This window comes from Salvia splendens, chromosome 12 (assembly GCF_004379255.2).
Source record: "Salvia splendens isolate huo1 chromosome 12, SspV2, whole genome shotgun sequence".
Taxonomy (NCBI): domain Eukaryota; kingdom Viridiplantae; phylum Streptophyta; class Magnoliopsida; order Lamiales; family Lamiaceae; genus Salvia; species Salvia splendens.
Window position 1 is genome coordinate 20,120,697 of NC_056043.1, and position 19,312 is coordinate 20,140,008.

Consider the following 19,312-nt stretch of genomic DNA (forward strand, 5'->3'; position numbering starts at 1 on the left):
AATGGAATTTATCCCCTAAGCCACGGAAGAGAAGATATTCATTAAGCCGTGTTGAAATAATACCCAGAAAATAAATAGATGAGAATTTCATTGTCACGGAAAGGATTTTTAAAATACTTAAGATAATGCAGGAAATTATTATACCCGAACAGTTCGGCCAGTTTCCAAATAATCTGTATCGCCGATTTAATTAAAGAATTAAGATTTCTAGAATCTAGAAAGAAGAAAATAAAATAACAAGCACACTCTTAAGCATGCATTCATGCAAGATAAATAGTTACTTAAAGCCTAATTTATGTATATTATTTGTTATAAAGGAACGTCGTCGCTCGACGAGTAATCTCAAGTCAGGAAGCACCGTTTGAAAGAGTTAAGCAAACGAGGTGGGCTTTCTTCTCTTTCAGAACTTTAAGTGAAAAAGCATGAATATTTTTGAATGAGTTGTCATGCCCAGTTTTTGATTTATGATTGTCTATCTGTTGGCTATGTCAACCAGTTAAATCGAATTCGGGTCCCAGTAGGGCCGCAAACCCTACTCGGACTAATGTACACATAGGGACCGTGTGCTAGCGCCAGCGTTGGCCTGTCCAGTGACCGTTGGAATGTGGCCACATTCCCGGCTCACATAGATCAGATATGGTATATCATGAGAAGTTAAAATGATTGTAGTCTATTTTTCAGAAAGAATAAACAGTTTTAGTGACCGGGACTTATTTTCAGAAAAACCCCGTGTTCACTCAAGTTGGATGACAACTAAAATGAGAAATGTTTTCGGCATGAGCCCACTGAGTATATCAAGTACTCAGCCCTGCATATTGTTTTCCTTAATGTGCAGGTTGATCGGTTGAAGCAGAGGAGGTGTTGGGACAGAAGATTAAATAAGTAGGAAGATAGCTGATGTAGTGTGTCTTCATACATATTACATTTGCCTTGGTACTCTTCCGTTGCGTGAATCAAGACTCTGATTAAGTAAAGACTATGTCCCAAGTACTCTGATTCAGAATTATTGTACTCTTTATCATAACTAGACAATGCTTCTCTTGATTTGATTATCCAATTTCTATTATGAGTTCGAGACCATTTAGTAAGTTTTAGTCGCGAAATAGCTAAACTTTCTTTGACTAAGGAGTTGTAGTCATGACAGAGTGGTATCAGAGCATCATTCTTTCTCTCTGACCCAAGAATCTTCCTTAAAGCCTCAGTCCAGAACGATAGTACTAGGCTAGGAAGTGAACAGAATGATAATTACAAGATCCCAACACCTCGGGTCGACACGATCAACTGCAGCAGAAACAGGGGTTGACGTCCGCTCGTCCAGAAGAGAGTTTTAGAAAACTATATATATTTTTCCATTCTGAGAAGGAAAATGGATTTTATAAGATTTAGGAAAAAGAAAAAAAAATGTATTTTCACAGCCCTATATGGGAATGAAAATGTTTAGTGAAATGTTTGCGTGATGCAACGTGATAGCTGATACTTTGCATAAGATATGCTTGATGTATCTGTGAATTATTCTCAAAGAGCTTGACAGAAATGTATAGCTGTCATGGGACTATGTATGCGAACCTAGAGTGCTTTAAAAAAGTACCTTAGGTAAGACATATGTGACCAAGAACTAGTAGAACGAGAATTTGTAACCGCCTTCAAGGGCGACGAGACTAACTGAAACCATCAGTTAGGGAGAAAGTAACAACGAAACAGGGAGTACCATTGTACGACCTATAGACAACAACGGAAGGAAGTCCATTCCTTTGAGCACACAGATAGTGGAGGGGCTGGCAGCGGAAGCGTGCGTTCAAAACGGATCACATGAATTTGATCTATTTAGCAGATTATTTAGACAAAATCTATTCGCGTAATTATCACATGTATCATGCTCATAACTTGAATTAAAACATGCTTTAGCACATAAAATTCCTAAAACATGCTTACTACGGAATTATCCAATTTTACCTTGTTGATTCAATCAAGAATCGATGATGGCTTGCTCCGTCTCCACGTGAAGATCTTCAATACAAGACCTCGGATCTTCTGACTGGTGTCCCGGACTATACGCTGATATTTGTGTGGGCAAATCTCACCAACGTACTAGGACTCGAATAATGGAAGACAGAACTCAGCTCACGGAGGAGTTACAAATTTCGAGCTCTCTCTTTAGAGGGAGACGAAAATTTTGATAATAAATTATTATATTTTTCTGTCTCCTTTATTCTCCTATTTTTATAAGTCACATATTGGGCCCAGTCAGGGATCTAAGGAAGAATTTGGAACAGGCCTCACCCAATTAGCTTTTTACTAATTAAATTGAACCCACAATTTAATATAAGCTTATATTGGAATATTACGAGCAGCCACTACAGAAGTAATATTGCACTGCCTTCCAAATCCGAAATTACAAGTATTCCGGGTTTCCTTTAATTGCATTTGATTCATTTCCCGCGCTTAAGATGGAAACATCCATTAATCAATTAATGTCTGCTATAGACTTAATTAATTAATATTTTTCGAATTCCAAGAGTGGACTTAGCAAGAAACTCTTATTTATTATTCATAGAGTAATCAAACTCCAACTAGCTAGGTTCCGAATAATAAAACCTCGTTTCGAGCTCCTCTTGTGGATGTTATCAAACGAGACTCTCCTCGCGCACGTTTCAACATAATAGCAATCCTAGCACCTCTAGATAATGATCACCACTACCCAATATACCTGGATCGTTGGGTTACGAAAAACCCGCACCTTTGGTAAGTCAAAGTAGTGGATCCTCAATATCGTATGCTCAATGCTAACGTACATTGATTAAGAAATTAATTTTCAAGACCTCGTCTTTCAGTAGATAGCATAAAGACTCGTCTTGCTGTTAGATCCATTCAGTGCTATACCACACCAACGTCATCTTATTTCAATAAGGTTTAGAAATAATCGGACTGACATTGCAACCTTTCGCGATAGGTAGTCTAGGCCTATCTAGGTTGTGAAATTCTTATTTTTCTTTGTTTAGAGCTGACCGTGTTACCTTAAATTGGACGACGCCCACAACCGGTCTACTAAAACAAAGACTTAGACTTTGTTACGTTTGCTCATACATTTAAATATGTAATAAACAACCATTAAATGTAAAACATAACAACATTATGACAAAAATAATCTGTTGCATTTATTAGAAAATAACCATTAGAGTTTTACAGTATCCAATCACTCGAAAGGTGATTTCTAGTATACAAAACCCTAACAGATCGTATATACATATATATACTAGACGATGAACCAAAAAGTTTCCAATATCTTTATAAAGACCAAGTCATAACGAAAATAGTGTGCCTTCAAGCCTGTTCGGGAGATGCATTCCTGCACGAAAAGAGATCGTACCCGCGATCTATTAAAGTGATCTAATCTGGCGTAACAGGCCCAAGTGGCTACGTGACTGTAGCACCCCAAAATTTTGTGACTTCTTTTGTTTTATTAATGTGGATGTTGATTGGGAAATTCATTTGTGGAATTTGATTTTCTATGTGATCGAGTAATCATGTGATTTTGGTTGTTGCGAGTTATGGAATATAATGTGATTTATTTTCCAATGTGTGAATTTAATTAAATGAGATCATGCATATTTTTCTAGCCATTTTATTTTATATTTTTCGGCCCTCCTAATTATTTGAAATAGTATTTTGTTTCTTGGATTTAATTAATTATTTTGGGATAATTATCCAAATTAAATCCAAACCAAATTATCCCTATGTTATTCTACATAATTTCCGACCCCTTGTCCATTTCTTGGTCTTTCGAAATCTCCTATTAATTAGGAGAATAAATTCTTTTGTAGATTTAATTGGTACCTTACTTATTTCCTTCATTGAATTAAAAATCCAATTAAATCTCTCTATATCCTATTTTAATTAGGATTTCACTCTTTCCTTCTTTAAGACCTCATAAATTTTCGCCACTTATGCCTTTCAATTACCTTGTGGGATTAATTTAATTGTTACCTATTTTATGGGAGTCGTTTCCACAAGAAATTACCAAATTTAAATCCTATTTCTATTTAATTTGGGGATTTCAATATTTCCTTTGACTACTCCCTATTTTACACGCCCCCCCTTTTCCTACTTGGAGAATTCTTGAATTATTTTGTTACCTTATTTGTGGGATGCTCAATATCTTTTTACTCATTTTTGTGAGTATATTTCTCTCCAAGTAATACCATAATTTTTTAAAAATTCTCCCCACACTACACGCCTATTTCTTTTTATTGTGGAGCTTATTCATTGACCTCTATTTTATTCTTCCACAATTTTAATTGTTTAATTAAGTGTGGGAATAATTATTGAATATAAATTAAGAAAACCCTAACCCTAATCTTCACTCCACACGCCTCCCTCTCTTCCTCTCCTCTCCCACACGTTTTTCTCCTCCCCTCCCCTCTCTCTCAAGTGCTCCAAGTCAATCCTTCATTGTTGCTTCGATTTGGAGTTGGAAACTCAAGATCCGTTGAGGAATCGCACCAATTGTCTTTTCTACCGATTGTTTTCAAGAGAAAGGTATAATTTTTTATCCACCTTTCCCCTTCTTATCATTGAATCCATGATTCTTGAACCCCTCATGCATATAGTGAGTGGAGAATCGTAAATCTAAAAATTTATTGGTTGGGAAGGATGGTTGCACATGAATGGTTGTGTGTGTGTGCGTGTAAGTACGTGTGTGTGAGTGTGTGGATGAATCGTTGTGAATGTTATGTGCGAATAGGAAAGCATGGTTGTAATCTCATTTTGGAAGCATGAATATGTATGTGTGAATGTATGATAGACAAACTAGGGTTTGTGAATGTTGAGCATGAAAACTGTTGTGTTCGGACAGTAGGTTCCGACGAGTTTTTGACCAATCAAACAATCTTATTTCGACATGAATTTTTAACTGGATGAAGTTTCAGATGTCCTATGTGTTGTGTCAAAATTTCAGCTTCAATTGATGACGGACGAATTTATAACGAATTTTTCAATTTAACTGCGCAGTACTGCCAGAAATTATGTTTCGTCCAGTGAGTTTCGTTTTTGTTTTGACCAATCAAAAGATATGATTTTGGTGTGGAATTTTAACTGGACAAACCTTTATGTGTCTACTGTGTGGTGACCAAAGTTTAGCTTCATATGAGATCGGATGAAATTTTAATGATTTTTACAAAAATACTGCGCTGTTCTACCAGATTCTGGTTTTGTTGAAATAAGCTTTGTTGACAAGCTTTGAATGCATTACATGATACATGTGCGAATAAGGAACGTATCCTATGATGTGGTTATGTGTTGCACGTTGATGTATGCTAGAGTGTTCCTTTCGTTTATGTTGGTTGTTAGGATATTTTGAGATGGTGAAACACGTAGAATGAATCGAGACTTGATCAAGGTAGCGGTTAGCGGTTGACGGAAGTTGACGGCGGTTACAACCGATTGATAGTTATCAAGAATCGGTTATTGGTGATCTTGAAGCATTGAGCATGGATTACTCTTCCTATAAGTAGTGTGTGCAGCGAGCTTAGCAAGAGAGAGAGAGAGAGAGAGAGAAGCTTCATATCTGGATGAATACACTTGTAATTTGTGCTATGTGCTCTCGAAGCGAGATGACTTCGAGCGAGATTGAGGGAGAGGAATGAGTGTTCATAGTTCCCGTGTGTATTCGATATGAGAGTGTTCTTCTTCATTGTATCCATTGATCATCAATGAATTCTTTCTCATTTTGTCCGTGGACGTAGGCTTATGCCGAACCACGTTATATCCTCGTGTTCTTGAATCGTTTTGATCTTGCTCCGATCTTGGTTTCCAAGAAATGGCGCCGTCTGTGGGAACGAAGAGTTTCGAAGGAAAGAAAGGCGCAGGATCATGGCTGGCTACTACAAGAAAGAAAATCGAGGATGCCATTTGAGTCTTGCATCCAGTGGCTCGACGGTAACCAGCTGGCTGAGGCTGATGAGTTCGAGAACAAGATGAAGGAGTACGAGAGCGTTCGCAGCCCCATCATTGCCGAGGAAGGCATGGCAATGAGGCACGTGTGCCGGTTGATCAAACAACTGGGAAATGGTGGTGATCAGAGCAATGCCAGCTACGAGCTGAGAGAGAATCCGAAGAAATCTTGGAGGATTTCTGATCCCAAACACGGAAAGGCTGCGAATTCATGCAATAAATGCGGCAAGGAATTCGCGTCGTTGAGGGCTCTCTTGGGCCACATGAGGTGCCATTCGATCAAGAACAAGAAGAGGGCGGCTGAGGTAGATCTTCCAAGATTCGGAGGCGATGATTTGAATTTGTCAAAATGTTTGGACGAACTTTATGCACACAACCTGTTTGAAGATATAGTTTTCAGTTTTATAATTTTGGTTGCGTACCAACTGTTCGTTGAAATGATTGAATGAACATATGCTGTTATTGGTTGCGTACCAACTCGTTAGCGGTTCGAGGAGAATCCCGAAGGTGCAGCAGCTCTGCAAAAGTATCAAACCGATGAGGCCGTGGTATATGGTGCTGCGGTCCAGGCAGCGATCCTAAGCAGTGAAGGTGGTATAAATCTTGGCACATAGAAATTCAGATATCACACATCTACATCAGTAAAGAGGGTTCTGGCATCTGCATTGATCGAGCTATTGAAGTTACATTGATCAAGTTACTATTAGATTGATCAAGCCACTGTTGAATTGATCAGTTTACTGGCTGCAATTCAAGATGGTGAGTTCAGCGGCGGACATCGTCGGAATAGAGCAGCAAGTTGCCGGCGGAGAAAGGTGACATAGTGGTTTTTTGAGCTATTGGGAATTTTGAGACCAAAGCCTACCAGGAAGGATTGCGAGCAAACCAATCTTGGCAGAAATTCAAAGATCACTCATGAGAGATGTGTTATATCTCTAGGGATCAGCAACTCCAATTCTGAACGGGGAAGATTCAGGAGAGGTAGAGGTTTTATCGTCCGGTGGAGGCGTTGGCGCTACGCGGACATGAGATCGACAAAGTTTAAGATGATCGAAGGAGTGGCCGGACAAAGGTCATAGAAGAGAAGTAAGTGTTTTGAATCATCTCAAAAGGTGGAGGATTGTTAGGATATTTTGAGATGGTGAAACACGTAGAATGAATCGAGACTTGATCAAGGTAGCGGTTAGCGGTTGACGGAAGTTGATGGCAGTTACAACCGATTGATAGTTATCAAGAATCGGTTATTGGTGATCTTGAAGAATTGAGCATGGATTACTCTTCCTATAAGTAGTGTGTGCAGCGAGCTTAGCAAGAGAGAGAGAGAAGCTTCATATCTGGATGAATACACTTGCAATTTGTGCTATGTGCTCTCGAAGCGAGACGACTTCGAGCGAGATTGAGGGAGAGGAATGAGTGTTCATAGTTCCCGTGTGTATTTGATATGAGAGTGTTCTTCTTCATTGTATCCATTGATCATCAATGAATTCTGTCTCATTTTGTCTGTGGACGTAGGCTTATGCCGAACCACGTTATATCCTCGTGTTCTTGAATAATTTTGATCTTGCTCCGATCTTGGTTTCCAATTGGGCATGCATGATAGGGCATGCATGATAAATGTGTTGATGGAAAAACTGATTGTGTTATGGTGTTGACAAGGGTTGTTGTGCGTACGTGGGTACAAAGAGCAAGGGTTGCATTAAAGTTGTGAATTGTGTTGTATAAGCAAGCGAGGTGGGCTTTCTTATACTAAACTCTTTTACGCTTTTAAAAGTATGATACGGTGTTATAAGGGTGGTTTAAAGTGTTATGTCATGCCATGATTGTTTTGATGTTGAGATTGTTGCCTGATGCCTAGTTCGTTTGAGCTTGCTCCGTTAGGCTATAGGGTTGTTTTAAACGAATTTGGGTCTGAGTAGGGCCGGAAACCCTATCAGGCTGTGTACACTGGTGGGATCGTGAGCTGTCCTTGCTAGTCGGCCGGTCTCGTGTGCGAATAGTGTGGTCACACTTTCGTCGCATTATGGTATGAGGATGTGAATGATTGATTGTTGAGAAAGTGGGGAGATTGTTTTGTTTGGCCAGACTATGAAACTGTTTTTGTGATACTCGATGATATTTCTCTTCTAAATGTAAAAGTCGAGTTCACTATGGTATGGATGACATAACTTTTATCAAATGTTTTCGTGTAACACCCCTAAAATTTGTGACTTATTTCATTTTATTAATGTGGATGTTGATTTGGAAATGCATTTTTGGAAATTGATTTCTATGAGGTTGTATTAACGATGTGAAATTAATGGTTGAGAGTTATGTGGAATAATATGATATGTTTTCCAATGGGCGGGATTTAATTAAATAGAATCATGCATATTTGTGCCAGTTACTTTATTCAAATTCTTTTCGGCATTTCTATTTATTCGAAGTAATATCTTTTTTCTTGGATTTATTTAATTATTTTGGGATATTTATCCAAATTAAATCCAAAACCAAAATATTCTTATTTATTTTTCTATGATTTTCGAAATCTCCTATTTTTGGGAGAGGAGAAATTAAGTATTCTATAATTGATTTCTTACTTATTTCTTTCCATGAATGAATTGGAATATTCTAGCCAATCTTGCCTTACTTTATTCTATTAAAGATTTGGAAATTTTTCTGGTGGGAGGAACCTTAAACCACACGCCTACTTCTCATTATTTTTGGAGGATTTTACAAATTTCTCTACTTCGTATTATTTTATTCTACTCCGTGAAATACCAAATTAAATCATAAGCTAATTAAATAGCTATGATTTTAAAAAATCCTCCCCTTATTTCTCCCCATAATTCACGCCTCCCTCCCCCCCAAATCTCTCAAATCTTTATTTGATTTATTCTCCCAAATCTTCAATTAATTGTGGGATATATTATTTCCTAACTCTATAAATAAAACCAAAAACCTAACCCTAAACCCATCTCACACGCCTCCCTCTCAAATCACACGCCCCTCCCCTTGCTCCATCTTCTCCCACACTTGTTTTTCTACTCTACTCAAGATCCTTTCGATTCGCCAAGAGTTTGTTGAAGAATCCAGAGTTATATTCGTTTCTACCGATTGTTTCGTTCAAAAAAGGTACAATCAAACCTCTATTCTTCATTCCTCTCCATCCAAACATTCTTTCGACTCCCTCATGCATCTAGTGAGTGTAGGAATTTCAAATCTAAGGATTTAATCGGTGGGGAATTTGTGTTTGCATTTATGTATGCGTTTTGAATGCAATTTTGTGAAGTTTGATTTGAATCTTTGGTGAATGATATGAGTTTATGGGCAAACATGTTTAAGAGAGTCTTATCAAGCATGATTGTGTGTTATAAGCATGAGAATTGGTGTTTGGATGATTGAGAAGGAAACCCTAATTTAGAAATTGTGTGTCTGTTATCTGTGATGTTCGACCAGTAGTTTCTGATGAGTAATTGACCTATCAAACGAACTAATTTTGATATGAAAATTTACTGAGTAAACTTCAAGGTGTTTTTCGTGTCTCGTGTGAATTTCAGCTCTATTTATCGAAAAATGAAATTTTAATAAATTTTTGAAGTTGACTGCGCAAATCTGCCAGAAACTCGTGTTCTCGCCAAGAATGTTTCATTTTCTGTTTGACTGACCAAATGACCTCCGATTGATGTCATTCTTGAACTAGATGCAAAATTTGAAGTGTCTTCTGAGTCTTGTTAAATTTTCAGCCTTTTTGGGCATTGGATGAATTTATGGTAAATTTTTCAAATGAACTGCGCAGTGCTGTCAGAAATTGTATGTTCCGACCAGAGAGTTTAATATGTGATATGACTGACTAAATGACGTGATTTCGGTGTGAAAATTTTCATGGATGAACTTGAATGTGTCCTCTGTATTGTGACCAAAATTTAGCTTCATATGAGGTCGGGTGAATTTTTAGTAATTTTTATAAAACGGTCGCGCAGTTTTGCCAGTTTTCTGCTTTGATAAAAGGATATTTATTTTCAAGTTTAAAAGTATTATATGATGCATGTATATCCAAGGAACGTGTTTAATGATGTGATCGCGTGAGATACGTCGAAATATACTATGGTGTGTTTTTCCATCTTTGTGACGAACGTTGGGTTGGGTAATTTTGAGAAAAACGATGAGAGAGAAACAATAGGACATGCATGGTAATATGATTCTGTAGAAGGCTGACTTGTGTTGTCGTTGACAAGGGTGATTGTATTCGTGAACTCGAGGAACGAGAGTTGCCATAAGTTGGATTGTGAATTGTTAAGCGAACGAGGTGGGCTTTCTTTTCAAACCTCTTTATTTTTCCGAAAATATGATATGGTGTTATAAGGGTGGTTTAAAGTGTTATGTCATGCCGTGATTGTTTTGATGTTGAGATTTTTGCCTTATGCCTAGTTCGTTTGAGCTTGCTCCGTTAGGCTATAGGGCTATGTTGAGATTGTGCTTGATGTCTAGTTTGTGAGTTCGCTCCATTAGGCTATAGGGCTATGATAAATGAATTCGGGTCTGAGTAGTGCCGCAAACCCTATAGGCTGTGTACACAGAGGGTATCGTGAGCCATCCTTGCTAGTCGGCCGGTCTCGTGGGCGAATAGTGTGGCCACACTTTCATCGCACTATGGTAAGAGGATGTGATTGATTGATTGATGAGAAAGTGGGGAGATTGTTTTGACCGGCCGGTCTGTGAAAAGTGTTTTTGTGATACTCGTGATATTTCTTAAATAAACGTAAAAAAAACTCGAGTTCACCGGTATGGATGACATAACTGTTATAAAATGTTTTCGGCATGAGCCCATTGAGTACAACAAGTACTCAGCCCTGCATATTATTTTTCTTATGTGCAGGTTGAGCAGGTTGAGCGGGATGTTGCGGTGGATGTTGAGCTGGCTAAAGACCCTAGGATACGTTGTGTCGTCATACATAGGCGTGATCCTTGACTCTCCCTGAACCTTATTTATCCGCTGCTATGTTTTAAATTATGTCTTAAGACCTTAATCTTTTCGTGTTGTGTTTGAACATGTATGGTGGTGTTAGGTTTAAACGAGTGTTTACGTTGTCTTTCTGAAAATGGTGTTTTCCGAGATTTAAGTTAAATGTTCGTTTTACCTTAGTTTTTTTATATATAGTTGTATTTCTTAAGTCAAATTTTTCCGGTGCCCTTTATAAAAGTATGTTTCTTTACGTCTTTTCAAAAAAAAAAGACCTTAACCTTCTTTAAACTAAGTTGTTTTCTTTCTTTAAGTCTTAAGTTGTTCTTTTAAACTGTTGTCCATGCATGCCGGTCACGATCGCCGCATTTGTGATACCCCTGGTATGGGCGGTCGTGACATTTCGGCATGAGCCCATTGAGTATATTAAGTACTCAGCACTGCATATGTTTTCCCTATGTGCAGGTTGAGCGATGATGTTGCAGCGGATGTTGAGTCGAGCCTTAAGATTTCCCGGATGCGTCGTGTCTTCATACATGGGCGTCATCCTATGACCTCTCTAGATACTTGATTTCCGCTGCCTTGTTTGAAATTGTTTTCTTTCTAAAAGTCTTCCGTTTTTTCCCATACTATGTTATGACATTAATTACCTTGAGACATTAATCCGCTGCTTAACTATTCGATAGACTAAAATATTTCTTTTGGAAGTTAATTGAGTTTTCATATTAAATGTTGTCCTTTATTGCTTCCCCCTATTTCTTCCCCGCTTCTTAGTTCCTCCCCTAGTCGCGAGTTCCCCATCTTTACTATCCTTAGTAAGGGCGGTCGTGACAGTGACCCAAAAGCAATACTCATAGCATGCTATGAAGCACGATGGAGAACCCAATGTTCTACAAGAATCAACGTTCTAAGTTATCGAGAACAATATAAAAAGTATGACCTCCAGCTACAGTTACCAGTTTAACAGCACGAGAAACCCCATTTTGAAATGTGTGGTTTCCTAGAACGCAGTTATCATGTCCGAGTTCCACAAGAACAAACAAAGAAGTGTCACATAACTAGAACCGATGATTATAGTCAATAGTACTTGGATTCCCAATGAAATTCCTTCTAAGAGTCCTCTCAAAGGACGGTACCCCCGTCCATTCAGACTTTAGTTGGATTCGCAAGTAACATGTCAGTATTTCTTTTTCTATGTAAGATTTGACTCACTTCCATTTTATGGACTGCTGTCCTTTGACTTATCGTTCATAAAGAGTAAAGTTTTGACTATGTAAGCTCCGGTCATAAACCTTAAATTCTAAAGTTGTTTATATCTATGACCTTCAGAATAAGCTTATTCTTCAGACATTCTCTTAATCCTCTTGGACAACGATGTCATGTCGTCTATTAAGACTTTTGATTGACCCACGTTTTGCAAGTAGTACGCCATTTTCATTCTTTTCATGAAAGTGGTGACCCAGTTTCAGTTCTAAAATTTGGGATACTCTTATGTTTCAAGCATCGTTATCTGTTGTTGTCTCCTTTGAGCCACAATATAGGGGATCTATATCCCGATTTCTTGGACTCATGCAATGAAATTTCATTCTTATGATGCTTACAGTTCTGACCTCCAGAATGGTCGCACCATTTAAATATTTCCTCAGAGAATTTCATATTGTGTTGGAACTTTTGTTCACCTCCCTATTTTGAAACCGTGTTGTAGTAATATCTTCCCTACAGAGGTGAAATTATTCTATCTCGGTTCCAGTACATGTATTATTCATAGTCTCGAAATTTTTCTGCAGCTTGAAGCTAAGGCAAACATATTGCACTTTTCCCTAATGAGCTTGGTCTAGCTGATTTTTTTAAATAGTTCATTTCAGTGTAGTGCCTTAATGAACCTATGAAATCATTGATGTGATTTTGTTATTCCTTGTCAAGATGCCTTCGGAACATGATCAATGTTCCTTCATTGCAATCGCCTACGTTTCTAAATTTTTCGCAGTTGATCATCTTAGGCGGTGACATGTTTAAACCACTATCCTTGATGCTCAGACCCATTCAATTTAATTGGACAGCCGCACTGTCCTATTTGGCAGCTTACTATGGAAATTTACAGTTAATTCATTTCCATCCAGTTTTCATGACATATGTCATGATTATTTCTAGCTCCCATCAAGGGTGAGCCTCAAGTTCTATGAGTTTATCTGAAACCAGTTGGACTACGTAGTTCTTTGAATGGACAAGATAAGCTCCATTGAACTCAGTACTTGCCTTCAAGGTCGATTATCGACGAAAATTCATATTAGTTGAACAAGAGATGTTATTCTTGTCCAATTGGGTATTCTGGAGCCCTTCAAATTTTCAGTCATACTTCTTCTGTGTGATATCAGTTCCTATCCAAGTTAAGACTATTAGATTAATCTTCGAGTTCTTGACACAAGGCTAGCAGAAAAGACACAGTCTTAATCCCTTTCAGATACGCATGATAAATACATCTCTATTGAGACACGTGTAGAAAATGATGCACCAACCAGAAGCGTCGCATAACCGACCGCACAGAACATTAAATATTTCTCATCTGCATACCGCTTGTAACAAGCTGGTAGAAGATCGAATATGATGTTATGTAGAGAAGTAACTAGCCATGAGTAGAGAAATTGTCACGACCACCCATACTAGGGGTACTACAAACGAGGCGATCGTAACCAAGGGACAACAATAACGACAACATACAAGGATAACAGTTTATGAAAGCTTAAATAGCTTAAAGGAAAAAAACATTTTTGGTTCATTAAAAGCTTAGACAACAAATTTTTTATTTAAAGAACTTAATGTTATAAATTTATTATTAATTAGCAACGACTTAAGACAAAAAGGTTTTTCAAAAATAAGCAGCGGAGAAAATAAAATAAAATAAAAAAAACAACCAACTTCCAAAAGAAAACATTGGTTTAGTTCACGAGAAACCATTTTAGAGAACCAAGGTAAACATCAGATTAAAGCCTAACACAATTAAACATGCTCAAACACAGTATGAAATGGAATAAAGTCTTGAGGCATAGTTCAAAAAATATAGCAGCGGAACTAAGGTTTAAAAAGAGTCGAGGATAACGCCTATGTATGAAGACACAACGCATCCTAAGTTCTTGGGCCAACTCAACATCCTCCGCAACATCCCGCTCAACCTGCACATAAAGAAAAAGAATATGCAGGGCTGAGTACTTGTTGTACTCAATGGGATCATGCCAAAAACATTTTAATATAGTTATGTCATCCATACCAGTGATCTCGACTTTTATATGTAGTAAGAAATATCACGAGAACAAAAAAATATTTCAAAGTCGGGCCAGACAATTTATCTCCCCACTTTCCTCATCAATCCATCAATCACAATCATCATATCACAGTGTGACAAAAGTTTGGCCATACTATTCGCCCACGAGACCGGCCGACTAGCAAGGACGGCTCACGATCCCCCCAGTGTACACAGCCTGATAGGGTTTGCGGCCCTACTCAGACCCGAATTCGTTTCACAACACAACAATATAGCCTAACAGAGCAAGCTCAGACGAACTAGGCATCAGACAACAATCTCACAACCAAAATAACATGGCATGACATAACAAGTTAAACCACCCTTATAACACTACATCGTATTTTCGGAAAATAAAGAGATTTGAAAAAGAAAGCCCACCTCGTTTGCTTAAACAATTCAATATCCACTTAAAGCAACCCTCGTTCCTTGCTCACGTACACACAATAACCCTTGCCAAACCACAATACAAATCAGCCTTCCATCAATTCACATTATCATGCATGTCCTATTGTTCCTTTTATCATTCTCTTAAATTACTCATCCCAACATTCATCAACATAAGGAAAACATGCCATAATATTTCTCAACATGTCACACATAATCACGTCATAAGATACATTCCAAAAACATACATGCATCATATAATTCACTCAACTTGGCAACAAGTGATATTTCCACATAACAACGAATCTGGCAGAACTGCGCAGTTGGTTTGTAAAAATCACCAAAATTCCATCCGACCTCATATGAAACTAAAATTTGGTCACAACACAGTAGACACATTCAAGTTCATCCAGTTAAAATTTCACACCTAAATCATATCATTTTATCAGTCAAAAGAACAATGCAACCCTCTGGTCGGAACATAAAAATTCTGGCAGTACTGCGCGGTTCGATTGAAAAATTTACCAAATATTCATCCGATGTTCAATGAGGCTAAAATTTTCACAAAACACAGAAGACACTTCAAATTTCATCCAGTCAAAATTTCACATCAAAATAAGGCCATTTGTTCGGTCAAATCAAAAACGAAACTCTTTGAGCGAGAATACAAGTTTCTGGCAGAATTGCGGAGTCAACTTCAAAAATTTATTAAAACTTCATCTTTCGTCAAACGGGGCTGAAATTCACACACAACACAGAAAGCACCTTGAAGTTTTCTCAGTTAAAATTTCGTGTCAAAATTCGATCGTTGGGTTGGTCAAACACACGTCGGAATCCACTGTCCGAACACCACAGTTTTCAGGCTTCACAATTTCAAAATTAGGGTTTCTTCCTCATTTATCCAAACACAATTTTTCATGCTTCCAACACACAATCATGCTTCAAAAGGTTCTCACAATCATGTTTTCAAATAATCACACATCATTCATCAATGATTCATTCACACTTCACACATATTCATTCAAAATCGCATATTCACAATTGTTCTCATACAAACACAAATTTCCACCGATTAATTATGTGATCTAAGATTCCTACACTCACTATATGCATGAAGGAATCTAAAACAAGGTTTCAATGGAGAAGATGAGTAAAAGATTCAATTATACCTTCTTGAATCGAAAACCAAACGGTAGAAGAAAAGATTTATGCGATTCGTCGGGAACTCTTGAAAATCACACTCCAATGGATGCAAGAACAAGGATGGAAGAAATTTTGGAGAGGATGAAGAGAGGGAGAGGAGAGGAGAGTGGCGTGTGAAGAGAGGGAGGAGAGGAGAGTGGCGAAAATTTTGAGGGAATGGGGGCTTGGGTTTAGTTTAGGTGATTATATAGTCCTAGGTTTAATCCCACAAAATTAATTAATTGTGGAGGAATAAAATAGATGTCAATAAATAAAATCCCACAATTAAGAAAAGAAGGCAAGAATTTTGAAAATTAGCTAGTGCATTAATAAGGAATTTATTTGGTATTTACTTGGAGAGAAATAAATTCAAAATTTAGGAAATAAAACAATGATTATTCCACAAACAAGGGAACAAAATAAATTAAATCTCCAAGTAGGAAAATAATGAGGGGGCCAAAAATTTAAAGAGGAATGCATAAGGAAATTATTTAAATCATCAATTAAATAGAATAGGATTTAAATTTGGTAATTTCTTTATAGGAAAAGACTCTCATAAAATAGGCAACAATTAAATAAATTTCCACAAGGAAATTAAGCCAAAAAAAACGTGTGGGATGGAGACACAATAGAAGGAAAATATTCACATCTCCAATTAATTTGGTATTTAATTGAATAAAAGGAATTCCACAAAATAGAAAACAAATATATTCTCCTCTACAAATAGGGGGCCGAAAATAATTCAACTCTTAATTTAATTGGGGTGAGGGAATAAAATGTGGCAAGATTTAATTGGATTTAAAATAACTAAAGGAAACCATCAAGGTATCAATTAAATCAAAGAAACTAATTCATCCCCCCAATTAAAATAGAGAATATTCGAAACTCACAAAAATAATAGGTTAGAGTTCGAATTTCATGTAGCACAATTTAGGGATAATTTGATTTGGATTTAATTTGGATGACTATCCCAAAATAATTAATTAAATCCAAGAAAGAATAAAATTTCCAAACCTCACAACTCCTTTCGTCGGGGATACTTTCAAGAACACTTTGTCGCCAATGTCGAATTTGATTTCCGTTCGACGCACGTCAGCATTCGACTTCTGCCTATCTTGAGTTTCCTTGATCCTTGCGCGGATTTGATGCACAATTTCGGTCATTTCCTTTATAGCGTCGGGTCCTAACATCTTCCTCTCGCCAACTTCATCCCAATATAGTGGGGATTGACACTCCCTGCCATATAAAGCTTCATACAGAGCCATATCGATCGTCGATTGGTAGCTATTGTTGTAGGCGAATTCAACCAATGGTAGAACAATTTTCCAACTTTCCCCTCAATCTAAGACAATGACTCGTAGCATATCCTCAAGCGTTTGAATCGTCCTCTCTGACTCTCCGTCCGATTGCGGGTGATAAGCAGTGCTGAAGTTCAGTTGTGTGCCCAATTCCCGTTGCAAACTCATCCAAAACTTTGATGTGAACTTCGTATCATGGTCGGACACAATGGTCTTTGGCACCCCATGCAAACGCACAATCTCATTCACGTAGAGCTTGCTAACTTGTCCGCGCCATAAGTAATTCGAATTGGTAAAAAGTGCGCACTTTTAGTTAGTCGATCGATGATCACCCAAATTGCAGTATTGCCCTTCTGTGACTTTGGCAAACCCGTTACGAAATCCGTAGTTAGATGCTCCCACTTCCATTCGGGAATTTCAAGTGGTTGCAATTTCCCACTTTGGCCATACGACGCCACGTCTCCTTTCATTCCATTCCACTAAAAACGTTGCTTCAAATCTCGATACATCTTCGTGCTTTCGGGGTGAGCAGTGTAAGGCGTGTCGTGCGCTTCACTTAAAATCTCACCTTTTAGCGCCTCATTGCTCGGCACACACAATCGTCCATCGTACGTCAAAGCATTATCCACCTCCTCACGGTAATGATCGAGCTTCTCGGCTCTCACCTTCACACGTAATTCTTCCAACTTCTCATCACGTCGTTGGGCTTCTATGAGCTTGGTTCTCAAATCTGGCTCAATCACTAGCGTCGCTATTGTTTCTCCTACTATCTCGGGCGTTTTTACTATTTTCAATCTCATTCTATCGAATTCGCGAATCAACGCTTCCTCTTGCGTTAGAAAATAAGCCAATTGCGGTTGATTCTTCCTCCTCAAAGCATCGGCTACTACGTTCGCCTTACCCGGATGATAGTGAATACCACAGTCATAATCTTTCACAACTATGAAAAACTCTCAAATTTATGCTATGGAATTAATTAGCAAAAGGAAGATCTAGATGAAGTATTATGGTTAGAAGAGGAGCCTTGGGGCTCCCCTAATTTTAGAGGCTATGAATTGGTGATTATTATGAATTAGGTTATGGGTGTATATAGGCTTGAAAAGGATTTAAATTTGGTAAAAAGTTTCCTCCAAGCAATAGTAAATATGGAATTTTCGTGCCCCATAGGTTAAGGAAAAGATTTGGCTTCACAAGGTAATGTCTTCTTTCCATCTTTGAATTTCCGCCTAAAATTCTGCAATTAACAGCTTTGCGCGACTTTGGTAGAATAGCCATAACTTTGTCCACAGAACTCCGATTGCGATGATCAAGGTACCACCACTAAGCTCTCTCGAAGATGAAGAGAATGACATGTAGAGCACCCTAATCGGACTTAGTATCTCCAGAAAATCAAGTTTGAACATAGATTGTCCTGCGCGAACATTCCTAACGGGCACTGGAGAGAGTCAGAACGTTCTGGAGTGATTTTCAGCGACCGCTGGCGTGCTCCAGCGGACCACTGGGTTGCCTTCTGTTCCAGCTTCCGAACTTTGATGTTTTTATGCCCTTTTTAGCTCTATTTTGTACATTTCTCACAAAACACGTCAAAATACCAAAATGGATAACATATGCAAATAATGGACATGTAATACAACTTTGACACTCAAAACGGACCATAAAATGACCTTAAAATAGTGCAAAATCCGAGCGTATCACATCACATTCCTTATCAGATATGCCCCAAGTAGATGGCAGGCATATAAGTGGGGGACAGGGTGGTGGGCTATTTTGTGGCATAGTGAGCCAACCAGTAGCTTAAATGCACCTTAACCTCCTTGATCATGCACCACATTAAATATAATTCAATCATGGTGATCGTGGTATTTGATTGACTGATAAGTCGTATTCTAGGCCTTGGTTACTGGTCAGTATAACGTGCATAATTGGAATATATCTGCAAAATAGTTGCTAAAGTGTGCAGGGAAAGTGTTCTAGTCAGTATGGAAAGACTCGGACAACTCAGGTGAAAGGGGCATCAGAATGTTGCTATACTGACCAATATGCATGCCAAAAAAGCTCGAGATGGAGAAGAATGATTGCTGGGAAGATCAGCCACAAGTAAGGGCAAAATGGTCATTTTGCGATGAGAGTCTACCCTAAAAATCAAGGGCAGGCCTCCTTATAAAAGGAAGCCACTTGGAGAGAGGATGAAGAATCAACCTTCACACTTAGTTAGAATTCTCTCTCGGTAGATCAGTTCCTACAGCCTCGTCCTTCATA

General features: G+C 38.1%; 1 long non-coding RNA gene across 1 annotated transcript; it reads right to left on the bottom strand.

The window, feature by feature from the left end:
• Positions 1-13,804: 13,804 nt before the first annotated feature.
• LOC121758452 lies at positions 13,805-14,611 on the bottom strand. Its single transcript, XR_006041466.1, has 2 exons — positions 14,568-14,611; positions 13,805-14,058 (listed from the first exon to the last, which is right to left on the bottom strand). It is a non-coding gene; the product is annotated as an uncharacterized LOC121758452 (long non-coding RNA).
• Positions 14,612-19,312: the final 4,701 nt, after the last annotated feature.